The sequence below is a fragment of the Arachis hypogaea genome, chromosome 18 (assembly GCF_003086295.3).
Source record: "Arachis hypogaea cultivar Tifrunner chromosome 18, arahy.Tifrunner.gnm2.J5K5, whole genome shotgun sequence".
Lineage (NCBI taxonomy): Eukaryota > Viridiplantae > Streptophyta > Magnoliopsida > Fabales > Fabaceae > Arachis > Arachis hypogaea.
In genome coordinates, this window is record NC_092053.1 from 20,729,911 (window position 1) to 20,750,623 (window position 20,713).

A 20,713-nucleotide genomic window follows, 5' to 3' on the forward strand; every position below is an offset into this window, starting at 1 on the left:
CTTCTTCATAGGCGTCCCATTACTCACAGGATTCCTTTCAGAAGTGTACATGAACTGGTTATTAGCAACCATGTCAATGAGTTCTTGAGCTTCTGCAGGCGTTTTCTTTAGGTGAATGGATCCACCTGCAGAAGTGTCCAGTGACATCTTTGATAGCTCAGATAAACCATCATAGAATATATCCAGGATGGTCCATTCTGAAAGCATGTCAGAAGGACACTTTTTGGTCAACTGTTTGTATCTTTCCCAAGCTTCATAGAGGGATTCACCTTCTTTCTGTCTGAAGGTTTGAACATCAGCTCTAAGCTTGCTCAGCTTTTGTGGAGGAAAGTACTTGGCTAAGAAAGCCGTGACCAGCTTATCCCAAAAGTTCAGGCTGTCCTTGGGTTGAGAATCCAACCATAATCTAGCTCTGTCTCTTACAGCAAAAGGGAAAAGCATGAGCCTGTAGACTTCAGGATTTACTCCATTAGTCTTAACAGTATCACATATCTGCAAGAACTCAGTTAAGAACTGAAAAGGATCTTCAGATGGAAGTCCATGAAACTTGCAGTTCTGCTGCATCAGAGAAACTAACTGAGGTTTCGGCTCAAAGTTGTTTGCTCCAATGGCAGGAATGGAGATGCTTCTTCCATGTAAATTGGAATTAGGTGCAGTAAAGTCACCAAGCATCTTCCTTATATTATTATTATTTTCGGCTGCCATCTCCTCTTCCTGTTCGAAAATTTCTGAAAGGTTATTTCTGGATTGTTGTAATTTAGCTTCTCTTAATTTTTTTTTTCAGAGTCCTTTCAGGTTCTGGATCTGCTTCCACAAGAATGTTCTTATCCTTGCTCCTGCTCATATGACAAAGAAGAAGGCACAGAAAAATAATAATAATAATAGAGATCCTTTATACCACAGTATAGGGATCCCTGTGTGAGTAGAAGAAGAGGGGGAGACAAATAATGTAATATAATGGAAGAAACACAACTGTGAGGAGGCTAGAGATGTGAGATGAGATGTTAGGATATGAATGAATAAATAGAATAAGATGGGAGAGAGGGAATTTTCGAAAATATTTTTGAAAAAGAGTTAGTGATTTTCGAAAATGGTTTTTGAAAAATGTTAATATTTTTCGAAAATTAAGATTTAAAAATTAAATTAATTAATAAATTAAAAAGAAATTTTGAAAAAGGGGGAGGATATTTTCGAAAAATGAGAGAGAGAGAGTTAGTTAGGTAGTTTTGAAAAAGTTAAGAAACAAACAAAAAGTTAGTTAGTTAGTTGAAACAAATTTTGAAAAGATAAGAAGTTAGGAAGTTAGAAAAGATATTTTGAAAAGATATTTTTGAAAAAGATAAGATAAGAAGATATTTTTGAAAAGATATGATTGAAATTAGTTTTGAAAAAGATTTGATTTTTAAAATCACAATTAATGACTTGATTCATAAGAAATCACAAGATATGATTCTAGAACTTAAAGTTTGAATCTTTCTTAACAAGCAAGTAACAAACTTCAAATTTTTGAATCAAAACATTAATTGATTATATTATTTTCGAAAATTTGATATAAAAATAAGAAAAAGATTTTTGAAAAATATTTTTTAATTTTCGAAAATAACTAAGAATTTTGAAAAAGATTTGATTTTTGAAAAAGATTTTGAAAAAGATAAGATTTTCAAATTGAAAATTTGATTTGACTCATAAGGAACAACTTTGATTTTTAAAATTTTTTGAAAAAGTCAACTCAATTTTCGAATTTGATGAGAGAAAAAGGGAAAGATATTTTTTTTTTATTTTTGAATTTTTATGATGAGAGAGAAAAACAAGAAAAATGATGCAATGCATGAAATTTTTAGATCAAAACAATGAATGCATGCAAGAATGCTATGAATGTCAAGATGAACACCAAGAACACTATGAATGTCATGATGAACATCAAGAACATATTTTTGAAAAATTTTTAATGCAAAGAAAACATGCAAGACACCAAACTTAGAATTCTTTAATGCTTAGACACTAAGAATTCAAGAATGCATATGATAAACATGAAAAGAAACAAAACAAAAAATCATCAAGATCAAACAAGAAGACTTACCAAGAACAACTTGAAGATCATGAAGAACACTATGAATGCATGATATTTTCGAAAAAATGCAAGATGCATATGCAAGTGACACCAAACTTATGATATGACTCAAGACTCAAACAAGAAACACAAAAATATTTTTTATTTTTATGATTTTCTAATTTTTTTTGGATTTTTATTTTATGTTTTTCGAAAAATAATTTTGAAAAAGAAAATAAGGATTCCAAAATTTTTAATATGAATTCCAGGAATCTTATGCTCTAAAGCTCCAATCAAAGGGTCAGGCATGGCTTAATAGCCAGCCAAGCTTTAGCATGTAACTCAGACATGACACGCCTGACATTCCTTACATTCAACAGCCAATTGGCTAAGAAAGATAAAGAAGCTCTTCTCTTGAGTATAAGAATTGAGACATGGCTTTACAGCCAGCCAGGCTTCAACATGCTCCATGAAACACTAGAATTCATTCTTAAAAATTCTGAAAGGAAAATATATTTTTGAAAACATTTTTATTTTAAATTTTTTTTTCGAAAACAAAGGAAGAATTTTTGAAAGATTTTTGAAAAATTTTTTGAAAACAAGACAAAAAGAAAATTACCTAATCTGAGCAACAAGATGAACCGTCAGTTGTCCAAACTCGAACAATCTCCGGCAACGGCGCCAAAAACTTGGTGCACGAAATTGTGATGTCCAGGCTCAAACTATTCCTGGCACGTGAGCAACTTGGTATGCGTAATCGTGATTACACATTCATAATTTGTCACAACTTCGATACAACTAACCAGCAAGTGCACTGGGTCGTCCAAGTAATACCTTACGTGAGTAAGGGTCGAATCCCACGGAGATTGTTGGTATGAAGCAAGCTATGGTCACCTTGTAAATCTCAGTCAGGCAGATATAAATTGATAATGGTGTTTTTGAATATTAATTAATAAAATAGGGATAGAGATACTTATGTAAATCATTGGTAGGAATTTCAGATAAGCGAATGGAGATGCTTTTCGTTCCTCTGAACCTCTGCTTTCCTGCTATCTTCATCCAATCAGTCTTACTCCTTTCCATGGCTGGCTTTATGCAAGGGCATCACCGTTGTCAGTGGCTACATCCCCTCCTCTCAGTGAATAATATGCTCACGCACCCTGTCACGGCACGGCTATTCATCTGTCGGTTCTCGATCATGCTGGAATAGGATTCACCCTCCTTTTGCGTCTGTCACTAACGCCCAGCACTCGCGAGTTTGAAACTCGTCACAGTCATTCAATCATTGAATCCTACTCAGAATACCACAGACAAGGTTTAGACCTTCCGGATTCTCTTGAATGCCGCCATCATTCTAGCTTACGCCACGAAGATTCCGGTTAAGAGATCTAAGAGATATTCATTCTAGCTTATTTCATGTAGAACGGAAGTGTTTGTCAGGCACGTGTTCATAGGGGAGATGGTGATGAGCGTCACACATAATCATCACCTTCATCACGTTCTTGGGTGCGAATGGATATCTTAGAAGCGAAATAAGATGAATTGAATAGAAAACAGTAGTACTTGCATTAATCTTTGAGGAACAGCAGAGCTCCACACCTTAATCTATGGAGTGTAGAAACTCTACCGTTAAAAATACATAAGTGAAGGTCCAGGCATGGCCGAGATGGCCAGCCCCCTAAAACGTGATCAAAGGATCATAAGGTAATCCAAAGATGCCTAATACAATAGTAAGAGGTCCTATTTATAATAAACTAGCTACTAGGGTTTACATGAGTAAGTATTTGATGTATAAATCCACTTCCGGGGCTCACTTGGTGTGTGTTTGGGCTGAGCTTTAAGTGTTGCACGTGCAGAGGCCATTTGTGGAGTTGAACGCCAGTTTTTGTGCCAGTTTGGGCGTTCAACACTGGTTTTGGATCCTTTTCTGGCGCTGGACGCCAGATTTGGGTAGAAAGCTGGCGTTGAACGCCAGTTTACGTCGTCTATTCTTGGCCAAAGTATGGACTATTATATATTGCTGGAAAGCCCTGGATGTCTACTTTCCAACGCAATTGGAAGCGCGCCATTTCGAGTTCTGTAGCTCCAGAAAATCCACTTTAAGTGCAGGGAGGTCAGAATCCAACAGCATCAGCAGTCCTTTTTCAACCTCTGAATCTGATTTTTGCTCAAGTCCCTCAATTTCATCCAGAAAATACCTGAAATCACAGAAAAACACACAAACTCATAGTAAAGTCCAGAAATGTGAATTTAACACAAAATCTATTAAAAACATCCCTAAAAGTAACTAGATCCTACTAAAAACATACTAAAAACAATGTCAAAAAGCGTATAAATTATCCGCTCATCAGTGAACAGCCACTAAGGTCCTCCAATGTGGCTTCTACTGGCCTACTCTCTATAGAGATGCCCAAGAGTTTGTGCGTAACTGTGACAGTTGCCAGAGAGCTGGTAACTTACCTCATGGTTATGCCATGCCTCAACAAGGAATCTTAGAGATTGAGTTGTTTGATGTATAGGGCATTGACTTCATGGGTCCTTTCCCACCATCATACTCAAACATTTACATTCTGGTGGCAGTAGACTACGTATCTAAATGGGTGGAAGCAATTGCCACACCCACTAATGATACTAAGACAGTGCTGAAGTTCCTCCAGAAATATATTTTCAGCAGATTTGGTGTCCCCAGAGTACTGATCAGTGACGGAGGCACTCATTTCTGCAATAAACAGCTCTACTCTGCTATGGTCTGATATGGAATTAGCCACAAAGTAGCAACTCCATATCATCTACAGACAAATGGACAGGCTGAAGTCTCTAATAGAGAACTAAAAAGAATCCTGGAATGGACTGTAATTGCCCGTAGAAAGGATTGGGCCAAAAGCTTGGATGATGCTTTGTGGGCATACAGAATAGCCTCCTATAGGAACCTCTCCATACCAACTTGTGTATGGCAAGGCCTGTCATCTGCCCGTGAAACTGGAATATAAGGCCTACTGGGCAACCAGATTCCTCAACCTGGATGCTAAGTTAGCTGGAGAGAAAAGATTGCTCCAGCTGAATGAGCTAGAGGAATTCAGACTCAATGCTTTTGAAAATGCAAAAAATTATAAGGAGAAAGCAAAAAGGTGGCATGACAAGAAACTGTCATCTAGAGTCTTTGAACCAGGACAGAAGGTTCTGCTGTTTAACTCTAGGCTCAGACTATTCTCCGAGAAATTAAAATCTCGGTAGAGGGGACCATATGTGATTACAAGTGTGTCACCATATGGATATGTTGAGCTTCAGGATATTGACTTTGACAAAAAGTTCATTGTTAATGGACAGAGAATCAAACATTATCTTGAAAGCAATTTTGAGCAAGAATGCTCAAAACTGAGACTAGAATAAAGCTCAGTCAAGGTCCAGCTAAAGACAATAAAGAAGTGCTTGCTGGGTGGTAACCCAGCCATTAGCAAGTTATTTATTTTAATTAATACTTATAGAAGTTTGATATAAATTCTCTTCAATATTAATCATCAAATTGTAGGAATTCACAGAGTTACAGAAGGATTCAGCGCAAAAAGCAGAGAAAAGGAGCTCACTGGCAAGAAAACGCCAGTAAGGGGCATTTTGGGCGTTTAACGCCAGAATTGCAGCATCCTGGGCGTTCAGAAAAACGCCCAGTAACAAAAGATTTCTGGCGTTTAACACCAGCCAGGGTACCTGGCTGGGCGTTAAACGCCCACAATGGCCAATATATGGGCGTTAAACGCGAAAATGGATACCATTCTGGGCGTTTAATGCCAGAAAGGTAGGGGGAGAGGATTCTGTTTTCCACTTCAAAATTTTTCAAATTTTCATGTTTTGACTCATAATTTTATGCATAAACATGTTACAAATTTTCATCATTCACCTTCAATTTTCAAAAATTCAAAAATTTTCTAAATCCCTTTTCAAATTTCTTTCAAATCCTTCCAAAATCTTCTTCAAAAACTCAAGTATCTTTTCAATTTCTTTCTAAATCTTTTCCAACTCATCATAGCATCACTTAATTCTTAGATGCATCAACAAATTTTCAAATTTAACCTCTTTATATCTTTTCCATTTAAAAATCTTATCTTTTTCATATCATGGTTCTATTTTTTCACCAATCATATCTTTATGTCATATCTTTTTCAAATTTTCGAAATCCCTCCCCTCCACTTATAAATACACATTCGGCCATCCCCACCTCTCCACCATTCGAATTTTCCTCTCCTCCTATCTCTCTCCTTTTCTTTCTTTTGATTGAGGGCAAGCAAACCTCTAAGTTTGGTGTGTTTTTCCGTGATCACCGAGCTAAGACTCATTAAGATCATGGCTCCTAGGGGAAAGCAAACCAATTCAAGAGGCAAAAAAGAGAATACTCCAAAGAGTCTTTGGAATCAAGAGAGGTTCTTCACCAAAGAACATGCAGACCATTACCACAAAATAATGGGTATGAGGTCAGTGATCCCGGAAGTTAAATTTGATCTGAAAAAAGACGAATATCCGGAGATCCAAGAGCAAACTCGAAACAGAGGATGGGAAATTCTAGCTAATCCTGAGACAAAGGTTGGAAGAAACATGGTTCAGGAATTCTACTCAAATCTGTGGTTAACAGATAAGCAGAGAATAACTGGAACCGCCTTTCATACCTACCGAACTATGGTCAGATGGAGGATTATTTACTTCCACCTGGACAAAATATGAGAGGTCTTCAAACTGCCTCAACTACAAGATGATCCAGAATCCTTTAATAGGAGAATGGTGAGAGTAGATAAGGGGTTGCACCAAGTTCTAGACGACATATGCCTTCCTGGAACTAAGTGGATAACCAATTCAAAAGGTGTTCCAAACTAACTCAAGAGAGGAGATCTCAAACCAGTCGCAAGAGGCTGGTTGGACTTTATTGGGCGTTCTATACTGCCCACTAGCAACCGCTCTGAGGTCACTGTCAAAAGAGCAGTGATGATTCATTGTATTATGCTGGGAAACGAAGTGGAGATTCATCATCTGATTTCTTGTGAGATTTACACAATTGCAAACAAGAACTCTACTGAAGCCAAACTGGCATACCCAAGTTTAATTTCTCTGCTATGTAAAGATGCTGGGGTGAGGATGGGGGTAGATGAATTCATCCAAATTGAACACCCAATCACCAAGAAGTCAATGGAAGGACAACAAGTGCAAGATAACTCCATCAAAAGGAGGGCACAGAAGTTCCTCCCAGAAATCCCTGAAATTGACTACTGGACCCGCCTAGAAGTATCTGCCACCAAGCTGCAAGAAGCTATGGATCAACTTAAGGAAGAACAGCAGAATCAAAACTGCATGCTCTGCAAGCTACTTAAAGAACAGGAGAAGCAGGGGTGTGAGCTACAGGAGCTGAAGCGCCAGAAGCTCTCCCTTGAAGGACCAAACACCCCACAGATTGAAGGAGCATCCACTTCTCAAAATCAAGGTTGTTGAGTCCTAACTCTGTGATAACCCTTATTATTAGGAATCTATTTTAAGAGTCATTTATTTTTCTGTTTTTAATTTTCTGTCTTCTATTTGGTCTGCTTCTATATTTATTTTTGAGTCTTATTTTTTTCCATGATTAATAAAATTTAAAGTTTATGTCTTAAATCTATGAATGTCCTATGAATCCATCACCTTTCTTAAAGGAAAAATGTTTTAAATCACAAAAGAACAAGAAGTACATGATTTCGAATTCATCCTTGAAATTAGTTCAATTATTTTGATGTGGTGACAATACTTTTTGTTTTCTGAATGAATGCTTGAACAGTGCATATGTCTTTTGAATTTGTTGTTTATGAATGTTAAAATTGTTGGATCTTGAAAGAATGATGGAAAAGGAGAAATGTTATTGATAATCTAAAAAATTATAAAATTGATTCTTGAAGCAAGAAAAAGCAGTGAAAAGCTTGCGAAAAAAGGCAAAAAAAAAAAATAAAAAGAAAAAGCAAGTAGAAAAAGCCAATAGCCCTTTAAACCAAAAGGCAAGGGTAATAAAAAAGGATCCGAGGCTTTGATCATCAGTGGATAGGAGGGCCCACAGGAATAAAATCCTGGCCTAAGCGGCTAAACCAAGCTGTCCCTAACCATGTGCTTGTGGCGTGAAGGTGTCAAGTAAAAACTTGAGACTGAGCGGTTAAAGTCGTGGTCCAAAGCAAAAAGAGTGTGCTTAAGAGCTCTGGACACCTCTAATTGGGGACTCTAGCAAAGCTGAGTAACAATCTGAAAAGGTTCACCCAGTTATGTGTCTGTGGCATTTATGTATCCGGTGGTAATACTGGAAAACAAAATGCTTAGGGTCACAGCCAAGACTCATGAAGTAACTATGTTCAAGAATCAACAATACTAAACTAGGAGAATCAATAATACTATCTAAATTCTGAGTTCCTAGAGATGCCAATCATTCTAAACTTCAAGGGATAAAGTGAGATGCCAAAACTGTTCAGCGGCAAAAAGCTACTAGTCCCTCTCATCTAATTGGAGCTAAGTTTCATTGATAATTTGGAATTTATATTATATTCTCTTCTTTTTATCCTATTTGATTTTCAGTTGCTTGGGGACAAGCAACAATTTAAGTTTGGTGTTGTGATGAGCGGATAATTTATATGCTTTTTGATATTGTTTTTAGTATGTTTTTAGTATATTTTAGTTAGTTTTTATTAGTTTTTATTCAAAAATCACATTTCTGGACTTTACTATGAGTTTGTGTGTTTTTCTGTGATTTCAAGTATTTTCTGGCTTGATGAGTTTGGAAAACTCTAATTTAAATTGATGATGATCAAACATTATTAACAGCAAAATTATTAATTTATTTTTTTATTAAAGTATGTTAATTATAATAATTTTTGCTGTGCAGATTCTTTTATGGGCCGAACAGAACAAAAATATTAAAGCAAGCCCATTGGAACAATTTACATTCAGCCTTGATGTTAAACCATTGTGATCATAATGGCTGAAACAATGTTTATTTTTATTGGGCCAAAATTAAACTATAATTGCTACAAGCCCAAGTTAACTATGTTTTGCTATAAGCCCCAATGCATGATCCGAAAATATTTCATCAGGAAAGCAAATGTTATTATTTGTCTTATGCCTTCCAACGGATCTAAGCTTATTACCATGTGATGGATCCCAAATTCATTCAATTATCATTTATTGCATGGGAACAATGAGAGAGAAAAAGGGACATCTGATTTGATTGCAGCATCTAATGCTACACGCTACTCAACAAGGGAAGAATCATTTCAATTAATTTCATTTTCTTTCCTAATTCAATGATGTTCAAATTTCTTTCTTCTCTCTCATCACTTTCCTTCTCTTCTTCGGTCCTTACACAGCAAACCATGGAGACTTTGAGCTATCAAAAAGAAGGGAAGGCAAGCTACAAGACCATCACAATGATGGCAAGAAAACATAAAAAATGTAGTGGCTAAGATCTGCAACCATGAAAGGAAAGATACGGTGATGAGATCACAGCCTCTCCATACCAAAAATGGTTAAGGAGATTCGGCCAGCAGCAAAGAGAAGATCTTGGAGGAGATGGCTTGTCATTACTTTTGAGTTCACTCATCACAGAAGGTAGCTAGGGTGGCTACGTGAGGAAGGAAGCAAAAGTAGAGCAGAAGAAGTCATCATCATCATGAAGCATCAAGGGCCAGAAATCCATCTTGGAGAGCAAGCCAAGGATGGAGAGCTCGGATTGATGAAGAGTGATGACCAAGGAAGGACTAGAGGTAATTGCATGTTGGTTATTGCATGGATTATCTCTTCTCTCTCTCTGGCCGAACCGGTTTTGTTACTTGGAGAAGAAGAAGCTGGCTAGGTTTTTTGGTTTCAACCTTGGAGGCTTCTCCCTATAAGTAAGGGTGAACAGTCAGGGTTTGATTCAAGGAGAAAGTGTGAGAGTGCAAGGCACAGGGTTCTCAGAGCTACCTGAGCTAATAGTTTTTCTTCTCCTTCAATGTATTCTGTTTTGTAATTTTTCTGTTTAATTTTGTCATGTCTTGAGTCTCATGGAAAAAAAAGGCAAACAATGAGGTTTGTATGAAAAAGCCATAGAGCGAAAAAAGGCAGAGAGAGCAAAATTAAAAGAAAAATCCATAGATGTCCTTAGAGTTCCTTTGTTCATCTATGTTGTGTTTCATGATTCTGTGAGAATCTCCTTGTAAGTTGGGTTAGCACTTTACAGTCTGTAATCAGGAAGATTATAGTGAAATTCCATCATGTTTGTGATGGAGACTGGATGTAGGCTGCACTGCACTTAGCAGCTGAACCAGGATATATCTGGGTGTAATTTTCTCTCTTCTCTACTCCATTTCTGTTTCTACTACACAGGAGCAAAAACCAAAAATATCTCGTGTCAAGTGACGAAACAAAAAGAAAAGTCTCGTGGCTGGGGACGAGACAAAAGAAAAAGTGTCGTGGCTAGTCACGAGATAAAAAGACAAGAAGTTTCCAAAATTGGTTTCAAAGGTCAGCAAGCATTATCAAGAAAAAAAGGGGGCTAAGATTCAACCTCCCCCCCTTCTCTTAGCCACTGATAACCATCATGGCTGAAATTGAGGGACCTGAGCAAAAATCTGATTTAGAGGCTGAAAAAGGACTGCAGATGCTGTTGGATTCTGACCTCCCTGCATTCAAAGTGAATTTTCGGGAGATACAGAAGCCCAATTGGCACGCTCTTAATTGCGTTGGAAAGTAGTTCTGGGCTTTTCAGCAATATGTAATAGTCCATACTTTGCCCGAGATTTGATGGCCCAAACAGGCGTTCCAAGTCAGCATAAAAATTCTAGCGTCAAAACGCCAGAACTGGCATAAAAGCTGGAGTTAAACGCCCAAACTGGCACAAAAGCTGGCGTTTAACTCCAAGAAAAGTCTCTACATGTGAAAGCTTCAATGCTCAGCCCAAGCACACACGAAGTGGTCCCCGGAAGTGGATTTCTACACTAACTATTCTAGCTTACTCATTTTCTGTAACCCTAGGTCACTAGTTTATTATAAAAACTACTTTTAGTGATTCATTTGGTACCTCATGACACTTTACACGTTTCGTATTGTATTTATGACGGCATGAGTCTCTAAACCCCATGGTTGGGGTGAGGAGCTCTGTTGTGTTTTGATGAATTAATGCAATTACTACTATTTTCCATTCAATCACGATTGTTTCTATTCTAAGATATTCACTTGCACTTCAACTTGATGAATGTGATGATCCGTGACACTCATCACCATTCTCAACCTATGAACGCGTGCCTGACAACCACCTCCGTTCTACCTTAGACTGAGTGCATATCTCTTAGCCTCCTGATTCAAATCAGAGTCTTCGTGGTAGAGGTTAGAATTATTGGCAGCCATTCTTGAGATCCGAAAAGTCTAAACCTTGTCTGTAAGGGATGACTGTGACGAGCTTCAAACTCACGAGTGCTGGGCATAGTGACAGACGCAAAAGGATCCATGGATCCTATTCCAACATGAGTGAGAACCAACAGATGATTAGCCGTGCGGTGACAGCGCATTTGGACCATTTTCACTGAGAGGACGGATGGTAGCCATTGACAACGGTGATCCACCAACATACAGCTTGCCATGGAAGGAGCCTTGCGTGTGTGAAGAAGAAGACTGTAGAAAAGCAGAGATTTAGAAGACAGAGTATCTCCAAAACCTCAACCTGTTCTCCATTACTGCATAACAAGTATTTATTTCATGTTCTTTTACTTTTTACAATTAAATCTGAGAATTACTAATATCCTGACTAAGAGTTACAAGATAACCATAGTTTGCTTCAAGCCGACAATCTCCGTGGGATCGACCCTTACTCACGTAAGGTATTACTTGGACGACCTAGTGCACTTGCTGGTTAGTTGTGCGAAATTGAAAAAGTGTGATTGTAATTTCGTGCACCAGGCTCGCAAATGGGATTTTTTTAAGCTTTTCCATCTCCCTTTGGTTCACAGTTATCAATCCAACTTGGTAAAAAAATCTATAACTCAATGTCACTCATAGCTCGAGAACTGAAACATAACAAAGGTCGTCAATCTGAGTATGAAGCAATCATTTTTTTTCGGAGCCAATATGTGACCAAATCTTTCCTTGTTTGGTGGCAAAAATATTATTTACAATACAACCGTAATCATGAAGAAATTCTCAAAGGAATGCTAAGGGTTTGCCCAACTATGAGTGAGAGGCCTGCTACCATAGCTACTTCAAAACGAAAAGTAGAATCCTCAAAAGCTCCAAAAAAGAAATTGAAAACCTCAAAAACTTCTTCTACACCATCAAGTTTAGCAGAGGTATCATAACTATCTAAATATTTCTACAAATTATACATATCGAATACTAAAGTTGAAAATTTTTATATATATAGGCCAAACAACAACACATAAGTAAGTCCGTCGACTCCCCATCGGAAGATTTAAGCACCAAAGATTCTCCTCTAAATTTTGAAGACTTTGAAGTCGATTCTGAAAATGTCTCCTTTAGCTCCTACAACATAGCAGACTTGGAGGCTACTAAGGTATTTGTATTATATTTTTATTCAAAACAACATAAAAATGATCTCTCTTTACTAAAAGAAATTGTATACACCAGGCAATTCCTTCTCTAAAGAAAACTAAAGACATCCCTACCATTCATCAACTATCCTTTACATCCTCCAATACCAATTTGATTTCAAAAATCAATGTTGGACCAGAAAAAACAAGGAATGATGAACCTAGTTCTTTGCAAACTGAGAAAGTTGTTGATCCACCATCAACCACAAATGAAATCATTGTGAATGCTCCTGTCGATGAGGTCGAGCCCACGCCTTTTGCACAAGATCTAATTTCTCATTTGCTCTAAACTAGAGTTATAAAAATCAATAACCAAAGAGAAGAAACTATCGATCTTAGTCAAGGTGATGACATTGTGAGTGAGCTTCTTGGAGTTATCTCAAAAATCTCAAAAGGCAAAGAAACTATAGGCTATCAAGTTCTGAGAATAAATCAATTCATCTGGATCAAAGTCCACAAGTTCCTAATCCTACTAAAGGCACCCATGATTGGTGCACGAAATTGTGATCTCAGGCAACGGCGCCAAAAACTCTGTACGCACGTCTTAATAAATCGTTTTTCATTCACAAGTTCGATACAACTAACCAGCAAGTGCACTGGGTCATCCAAGTAATAAACATTACGTGAGTAAGGGTCGATCCCACGGAGATTGTTGGTATGAAGCAAGCTATGGTCATCTTGTAGATCTCAGTCAGGCGGATATCAAATGGTTATGGAGTTTTCGAAAATAATAATAAATAAACAGAGAATAAAGATAGAAATACTTATGTATATCATTGGTGAGAATTTCAGATAAAGGTATAGAGATGCTTTCGTCCCTCTGAACTTCTGCTTTCCTGCTGTCTTCATCCAATCAGTCCTACTCCTTTCCATGGCTGGCTTTATGTAAGGACATCACCATTGTCAATGGCTACTTTTCATCCTCTCTGTAAAAATGGTCCGATGCGCTGTCACTGCATGGCTAATCATCTGGAGGCATCACCGTGGTCAATGGCTACATCCTATCCTCTTGTGAAAATGGTCCAAATGCTCTGTCACAGCACGGCTAATCATCTGAGGTTCTCGATCATACTGGAATAGGATTCACCCTCCTTTTGCGTCTGTCACTACGCCCAGCACTCGCGAGTTTGAAGTTCGTCACAGTCATTCAATCCCAGAGTCCTACTCGAAATACCACAGACAAGGTTTAGACTTTCCGGACTTTCATGAATGCCGCCATCAATCTAGCTTATACCACGAAGATTCTGACTAAGAGATCCAAGAGATACTCATTCAATCGAAGGTAGAACGGGAGTGGTTGTCAGGCATGCGTTCATAGGGAATAATGATGATTGTCACGTTCATCACATTCATGTTGAAGTGCGAATGAATATCTTAGAAGCGAAATAAGTTGAATTGAATATAAAACAGTAGTACTTTGCATTAAATCATGAGGAACAGTAGAGCTCCACACCTTAATCTATCGAGTGCAGAAAATCTACCGTTGAAAAATACATAAGTGAAAGGTTCAGGCATGGCCGAGAGGCCAACCCCCAAAATGTGATCACAGGATCAAAAATACAATCCAGGATGTCTAATACAATAGTAAGAAGTCCTATTTATACTAAACTAGCTACTAGGGTTTACAGAAGTAAGTAATTGATGCATAAATCCACTTCCGGAGCCCACTTGGTGTGTGCTTGGGCTGAGCTTTAGCTTTCCACGTGCAAAGGCTTCTTTTGGAGTTGAACGCCAAGTTGTAACATGTTTCTGGCGTTCAACTCTGGTTCGTGACGTGTTTCTGGCGTTTAACTCCAGACTGCAGCGTAGAACTGGAGTTCAACGCCCTTTTGCGTCATCTAAACTCGGCCAAAGTATGGACTATTATATATTGCTGGAAAGCCCTGGATGTCTACTTTCCAACGCAATTAGAAGCGCACCATTTTGAGTTCTGTAGCTCCAGAAAAGCTACTTTGAGTGCAGGGAGGTCAGAATCCAACAGCATCAGCAGTCCTTCTTCAACCTCTGAATCTGATTTTTGCTCAAGTCCCTCAATTTCAGCCAGAAAATACCTGAAATCACAGAAAAATACACAAACTCATAGTAAAGTCCAGAAATGTGAATTTAACATAAAAACTAATGAAAACATCCCTAAAAGCAACTAGATCCTACTAAAAACATACTAAAAATAATGCCAAAAAGCGTATAAATTATCCGCTCATCAATGATCAAAATGTAACAGAAAATTCCATTGATCCTGATGTTTTTGATCTTTTTCAAAATCTGAAACTTCAGCTTGTCAACCCTATTGAAGCATGGCTTTCACAAGATGGTCTTGATGCTGCACTCAACCAAATTTTAAGCTCTAACATTTTCCTTCAAGATCCCTCTGACCATGTCAAACCACTTGTGTCCTTTATTAATCACCAAAAAGCTCTTCTCCTATCAGAATGAGCTCGAACTTCATCGAAAAGGGATGAAAGAATTCAAGGATCAAAGTGTCAAAATTGAAGTTTCTTTGGCGGACAAAAAAAGAAAGTAATAGATTATGAGGTTCATTTGACCGATGCTTCTGTCGAAATGAACTAGCTAATCACTAGGGAAAATGAGCTCGAAAGAAAACTTGCTAAAATCATACAAAACAAAACTCTTCTCCAAAAGCCTCTTGACAAACTTCAAAGTATAAAACATCTGCTTGACAAAGAGATCCTTTCTTTATCAAAGGAAAAAAGATTATTTGGATGGTCGAACTCTCCAACATTAGACTGCAAAAAGCGAGCATCTTCAAGAACTTCAATCACTCGCACAAGATCGCACCAAGATAAAAGAACAATTGGATCAACTCTTGCAACTTTATGAAGATTGAAGGATTAGAATGCCAAGTTTCTCTTGTAAAAACATTTTGAATTTACCTTTAGTTTCAAGCTTAATTATCACTTCCCAAACATTGATACTATTTTAAATACTTTCCATTTATTGATTTGATTTCAATTCCACTATCAATATGCTTGATTCGATATGCATTTCCTAAATACAATTTGATTACTTGAAAAGGTCCTTCCCAACTAGGGGACCATTTTCCATACATTCTTGATTTTTTATTGATGCGTTCACATCTTTAGTATTTTTCTCTTAGAATTCCATTCGATAAACTAAGAATTATTGCAAGATAAACAATGATTTTATGGTTAATTAAGCAATACTTTGAGTTAGTGTACATCCATTTGATTTCATAGAATTTGGAATGTACATCCATTTGATTTCATAGAATTTGGAAGAGAATTGGCAAAAATTAAAGAGAAAATGGAGCAAAGGATCACTTTGAGCATGAAGAGAGAAGGAAACAGAAAGCTCTCTAAACTAAACAGAGAGCTCTCAATGTGCAACGTGAGAGCATTGGCGTGCAACATCAAAACGGTAGCCATGCGTACGCATGACCTATCCCTGCGCATGACCGCCAAGTTTGCGTGGTACATAGAAAAATAGACGTGGGACATGAAGGATTTCACGTGGGACGTTGGCTATCGTGCATACGCATAACCCATGCGTACGCACAACAAGAAGATTTTGAGCTATCAAGCGTACGCATGAGGCATCTGTACGTACAATTACCCTTTTACGTGGGACGTGAGTTTTTCCACGTACAATGCCTGGAACAAACAGAGTCCATAATTGAAGTAAATCAGGACCACGTACCACGTGAGATACTCTACATGCGACATGAAACAAAGCCAGATAGTAATATGGGCCATATCAATACTTCACGTACAACGTGAATACCTCACGTACCACGTGAGCAATCCAGTAAGCAAATTGAATGAAGAATGGGCTTCTACGTGCAACGTGAAGCACTCATGTACCACGTGAGAAATGGGTCACTTTCCAGGGGCTTGATGTATTCACCAAAGATCTCCAATTCTTCATCACTCAAGTGATTAATTTAAGGCTCAACTTAGGCCCACCAATTACAACATTAATTGAGGATTTGCAAGAGAAAAAGATTAGAAGCTTGGCTCGAGAAAAATATCAATTAGTTAGATTTTATTTTATTTGAATTTTAATTCTGTTTTGAGTTTCGAATTTGAATATCATTAGGGTTAGTATTTAAGGAGAGAAGTCAGATAATTGAAAAAAAAAACTTCTTCTCTTCTTTGGCACTTTTACCTTTGATAATTTAGGATTTCTCTGGAGAACGTGAACAACTAATTCTCCTTGGTTAAGTTAGGAGCTATGTTGATTCTATGGATTAATATACTAACTTTTTCTACCTTTGATTTATGCATTGATATCTTTTCAAGAAAAGGTTTTTGTTTTTCATCCTAAAAGATTTGAATGTGATGGGAAACAAGTCTTCTCTGACTTGAATTCTTTTAACTTCTTGGAAGAGTTGATTAATTGAATTAAGCTTGAAAACCAATTCTTACTAATCTTAAGTTTTGAAACTAGACTTGATAAGTGACATAAAATTAACTAGGGGAGATTCTTATGAATTGTGTTGCTTATGAATCATTGAACGTGCTTAACTCTTTTCTTAAATAATTGACTAAGAGATTAGCGATTAATTAAGTTAAAGAGAAATCGAATTGCCAAGGGATTGGAGTTTGATTATTGATTATTTGCCATGATTGTATCTTTGCATGATCAAGGTGGAAAGTGAAAAGTATTAATCCAGAAGTTTCAACATCTCTAAAACCTTAACTCTTTTAATTATATTCTCTTTCAATACTCAATGTTTGCTTTTGTTACTTTACTGCTCGTGTTAAAGCTTTTAAGAACCCTAATTTTGATTGTCTGACTATAATAATCGATTGACTATTGCTTACTTAATCCGTTAATTCTCGTGGGATCGACACTCACTCACCATGAGTTTATTACTTGGTACGACCCGGTGCACTTGTTGGTAGTATTGTAGTGAAAATCCACATCATTTATCAATCGGCAAAATTACTTTTAAAACTAATTTACCAATGTCAAACACTTTTTCTCTTACTCGTCGATTATATATACGAGCAACCTTCTCTTTTTGACGAATAATATGACGAAGTGCTAATATTCGTTCAATATCCAAGTTATTAAACTCATCGAATATTGCATTCCAGTAATACTCAACTGCTAATTGCTCTTGTCACGTCACCCATATGGTATTAAGATTGATTTCTAGAGATAGAACTGCATCATAGCCATAAACTAATTTATAAGGGAATGTGTTTTTTGAGCCTCTTGGTGAATTTCAATAAGCTCATAACATTTGACTCAAAGTCTCATGCCAAGTACGAGGTTTTCTACCAATCTGTCTTTTAATCAAATTAATTAAAATTTTATTTGCAACCTCAACTTGGCCATTTACATGCAAATAATATGGGGTCGAAGTTGCCATAGTTATATTTTTTTATGTTGCAAAATTTTTTATATGGTGGCTAGTAAACATGGTACCCTGATCAGTGCTTAAAGTTTGAAAAATTCCAAATTGATGAATTATATGTTCTTCTAAGAAATTGATAATGTCATTTTGACCAACTTCTATTAAAGGAATAGCTTCAACCTATTTTGTAAAATAATCAATCGCTACTAAAATAAATTTGTGATTTTTAGATGATGGAGGGTGAATCATTCCAATCAAATCCAAAGCCCATCGTCTAAATGGCAAAGGCTTTGTAACCGAATGCAACTCAAAAGCAGGGATTTATTGTATTACTCGATGTTTCTGACACTCTTGACATGCTTTTGCATAATCAATACTATCTTTGACCATAGACGGCCAATAAACTCGATCACATCAAAGTACCCACTTCATTCTTTCACCAGCTTGGTGGGCACCACATATACCCTTATGGACTTCACCAAGAGCAATTGTTTTGTCAAACTGACTCAAACGCATCATGAGACTTCCTTCGATGCCTTTATTATACAACTGATCACTTATTACCACAAAATTCATTACTTTTAATTTAACCTTCCCATCAATTTGCATGTTAGGATCTTTCAGATACTCTGCAATTTGTTTTCTCCAATTGTCATCGCCGCACTCATCAATGACTAAGATTTCTCTTTCTTCGATAGGTGTAAGCATTTGTTGAACCTCTATCAATTTCCCTATGGTCACAGGTAATACTTTATACTTCGACGCAATTTAAGCCAACTCATTAGCAACTTCATTTCGAATCCTTGTAATGTAGACCAAAGATACTTTTCGAAAAGATACCAATAATTTTTATACTATCGATAGATATTTTTACAATTTTTCATTATTACATTTGAATTCTTTCGACCATTGCTTTCAGACTAACTGAGAATTCCCTAAAATATGGACATCTAATACCCCCTTGCTAATCAAATTTTCCAGACCCAATATCAAAGCTTCATACTCAACTACATTATTCGAATAAGGATATTTTAATTTAAACAAAAATTTCAATGGGATCCCTTCTGGAGATATAATCAGAATGCCAACACCAGCTCCATCTTTATGTATTGACCCATCAAAATATATCTTCTAAGGTTCAGAATCAATGTCAACAATATTCGCTCCCTGGTCATTAAGATTATTCGGTCGATCGACCAAAAAACTGCAATGACCTGACCTCTCATGGCTTTGGCTGGGACATATTGTAAATCAAATTCCGTCAAAGCAAGCATCCATTTTCCTAATCGACCTCGCAATATTGGGTAAGATAACATGTATTTTACCAAATCGATTTGTGCAATGACTTTTATAGTTTTCACAACCATATAGCACTTTAGTTTTGTGCAAGCATAGTAAAGAGAAAAATACAATTTCTCAATAGGAGAATATCTTGTCTCAATATCAGTCAACACTCGACTTAGGTAATAAATTGCTCTTTCACGTCCTTTCTCATTGTCTTAAGCCAGCAAACATCCAATAGTACTTGTTGAGACTGCAACATACAGTTTTAAAGGTTTAAGAGGGTAGACTATTGCCATTACAGGTGCTTTCGATAGGTTATATTTAATCGAATTAAATGTCTGTTGATGCTCATTGATCCACAAATATTGGGATTCATCTTTAAGTTTAACTAAAGACAAGAAAATGCGGGTTCGACCTGACAAATTAGAAATGAATCGCTGCAAAAAGTTAACTTTTCCTAAAAATGACTGAACTTCCTTCTTTGATGAAGGAGGTGGTAAATCTAAAATTGCCTTGGCTTTATTCTGATTGATAGTAATTTCTTTCTTTTGTACCACAAACCCTAAAATATTTCCTGCCAAAAATCTAAATGCACACTTCAAAGGATTCATTCTCAAACCTTTTTGTCGCATTTTTTGAAATACTTGGCTTAAATAATCGAGATGTTGATCCATCAAATTTGATTTTACCATTACATCATTGATATATAATTTCATAAATTTTTCAATATATTTATGGAAAATAGTATTCATGGCGTGTTGGTATGTTTTCCCAGCATTCTTTAGACCAAACGGCATCATTATCCATTCATAAGTCCCTAAGGCACCAGGGCATCGAAAGGTTGTCTTCGATACATCATCCTATAAAAATCTAATTATAACCAGAATAGCCATCCATGAAACTCAAAATTTCATTACCAGCTGCTAAATCGATTAACATATCTGCTACAAATATAAAATATTTATCTTTAGGGGTAGCATTGTTTAAATCATGAAAATTAATACACACATGGAGTCTTCATTATTTTTCATTACGAGCACAATATTCGATACCCAATTGATGTAACAGGAATCTCTTCTTTGATTTAAAGATTAATTTTAGGAGCAAAACATCGAGGTGCCTGTTTCACCGGTCGAGAAAATGATTTTAATGCCAATCTCTGTTCAACTAAAGAATGATCGAGACCAGGCATTTCATCATAATCCCAGGCAAAATAATCTTTGAATTCAGCCAACAAATCAACCAACTTCGTACGAAACTGCTCATTAAGGTTTTTGCAAATATAAGTAGGTCTGAAATCACCATCAGATCCTAAATTAATTTCTTCAAGTAGATCTTGAGATTCAAACCCTTTTTTGATATGAGCATCGTTAACTGTAATTTTTTCAAAATCCAAAGGTTCTAGATCATAGACACAATCGAAAGTAAGATCAACTGAGTCATATGAAGAAAAGCAAACTTTATTAT

The 20,713-nt window shown here is 36.7% G+C and overlaps 1 non-coding gene across 1 annotated transcript; it reads left to right on the forward strand.

The window, feature by feature from the left end:
- Positions 1–201: 201 nt before the first annotated feature.
- LOC112773615 (small nucleolar RNA R71) lies at positions 202–309 on the forward strand. The gene has a single exon (XR_003188157.1). It is a non-coding gene; the product is annotated as a small nucleolar RNA R71 (small nucleolar RNA).
- The last annotated feature ends 20,404 nt before the right edge of the window (positions 310–20,713 follow it).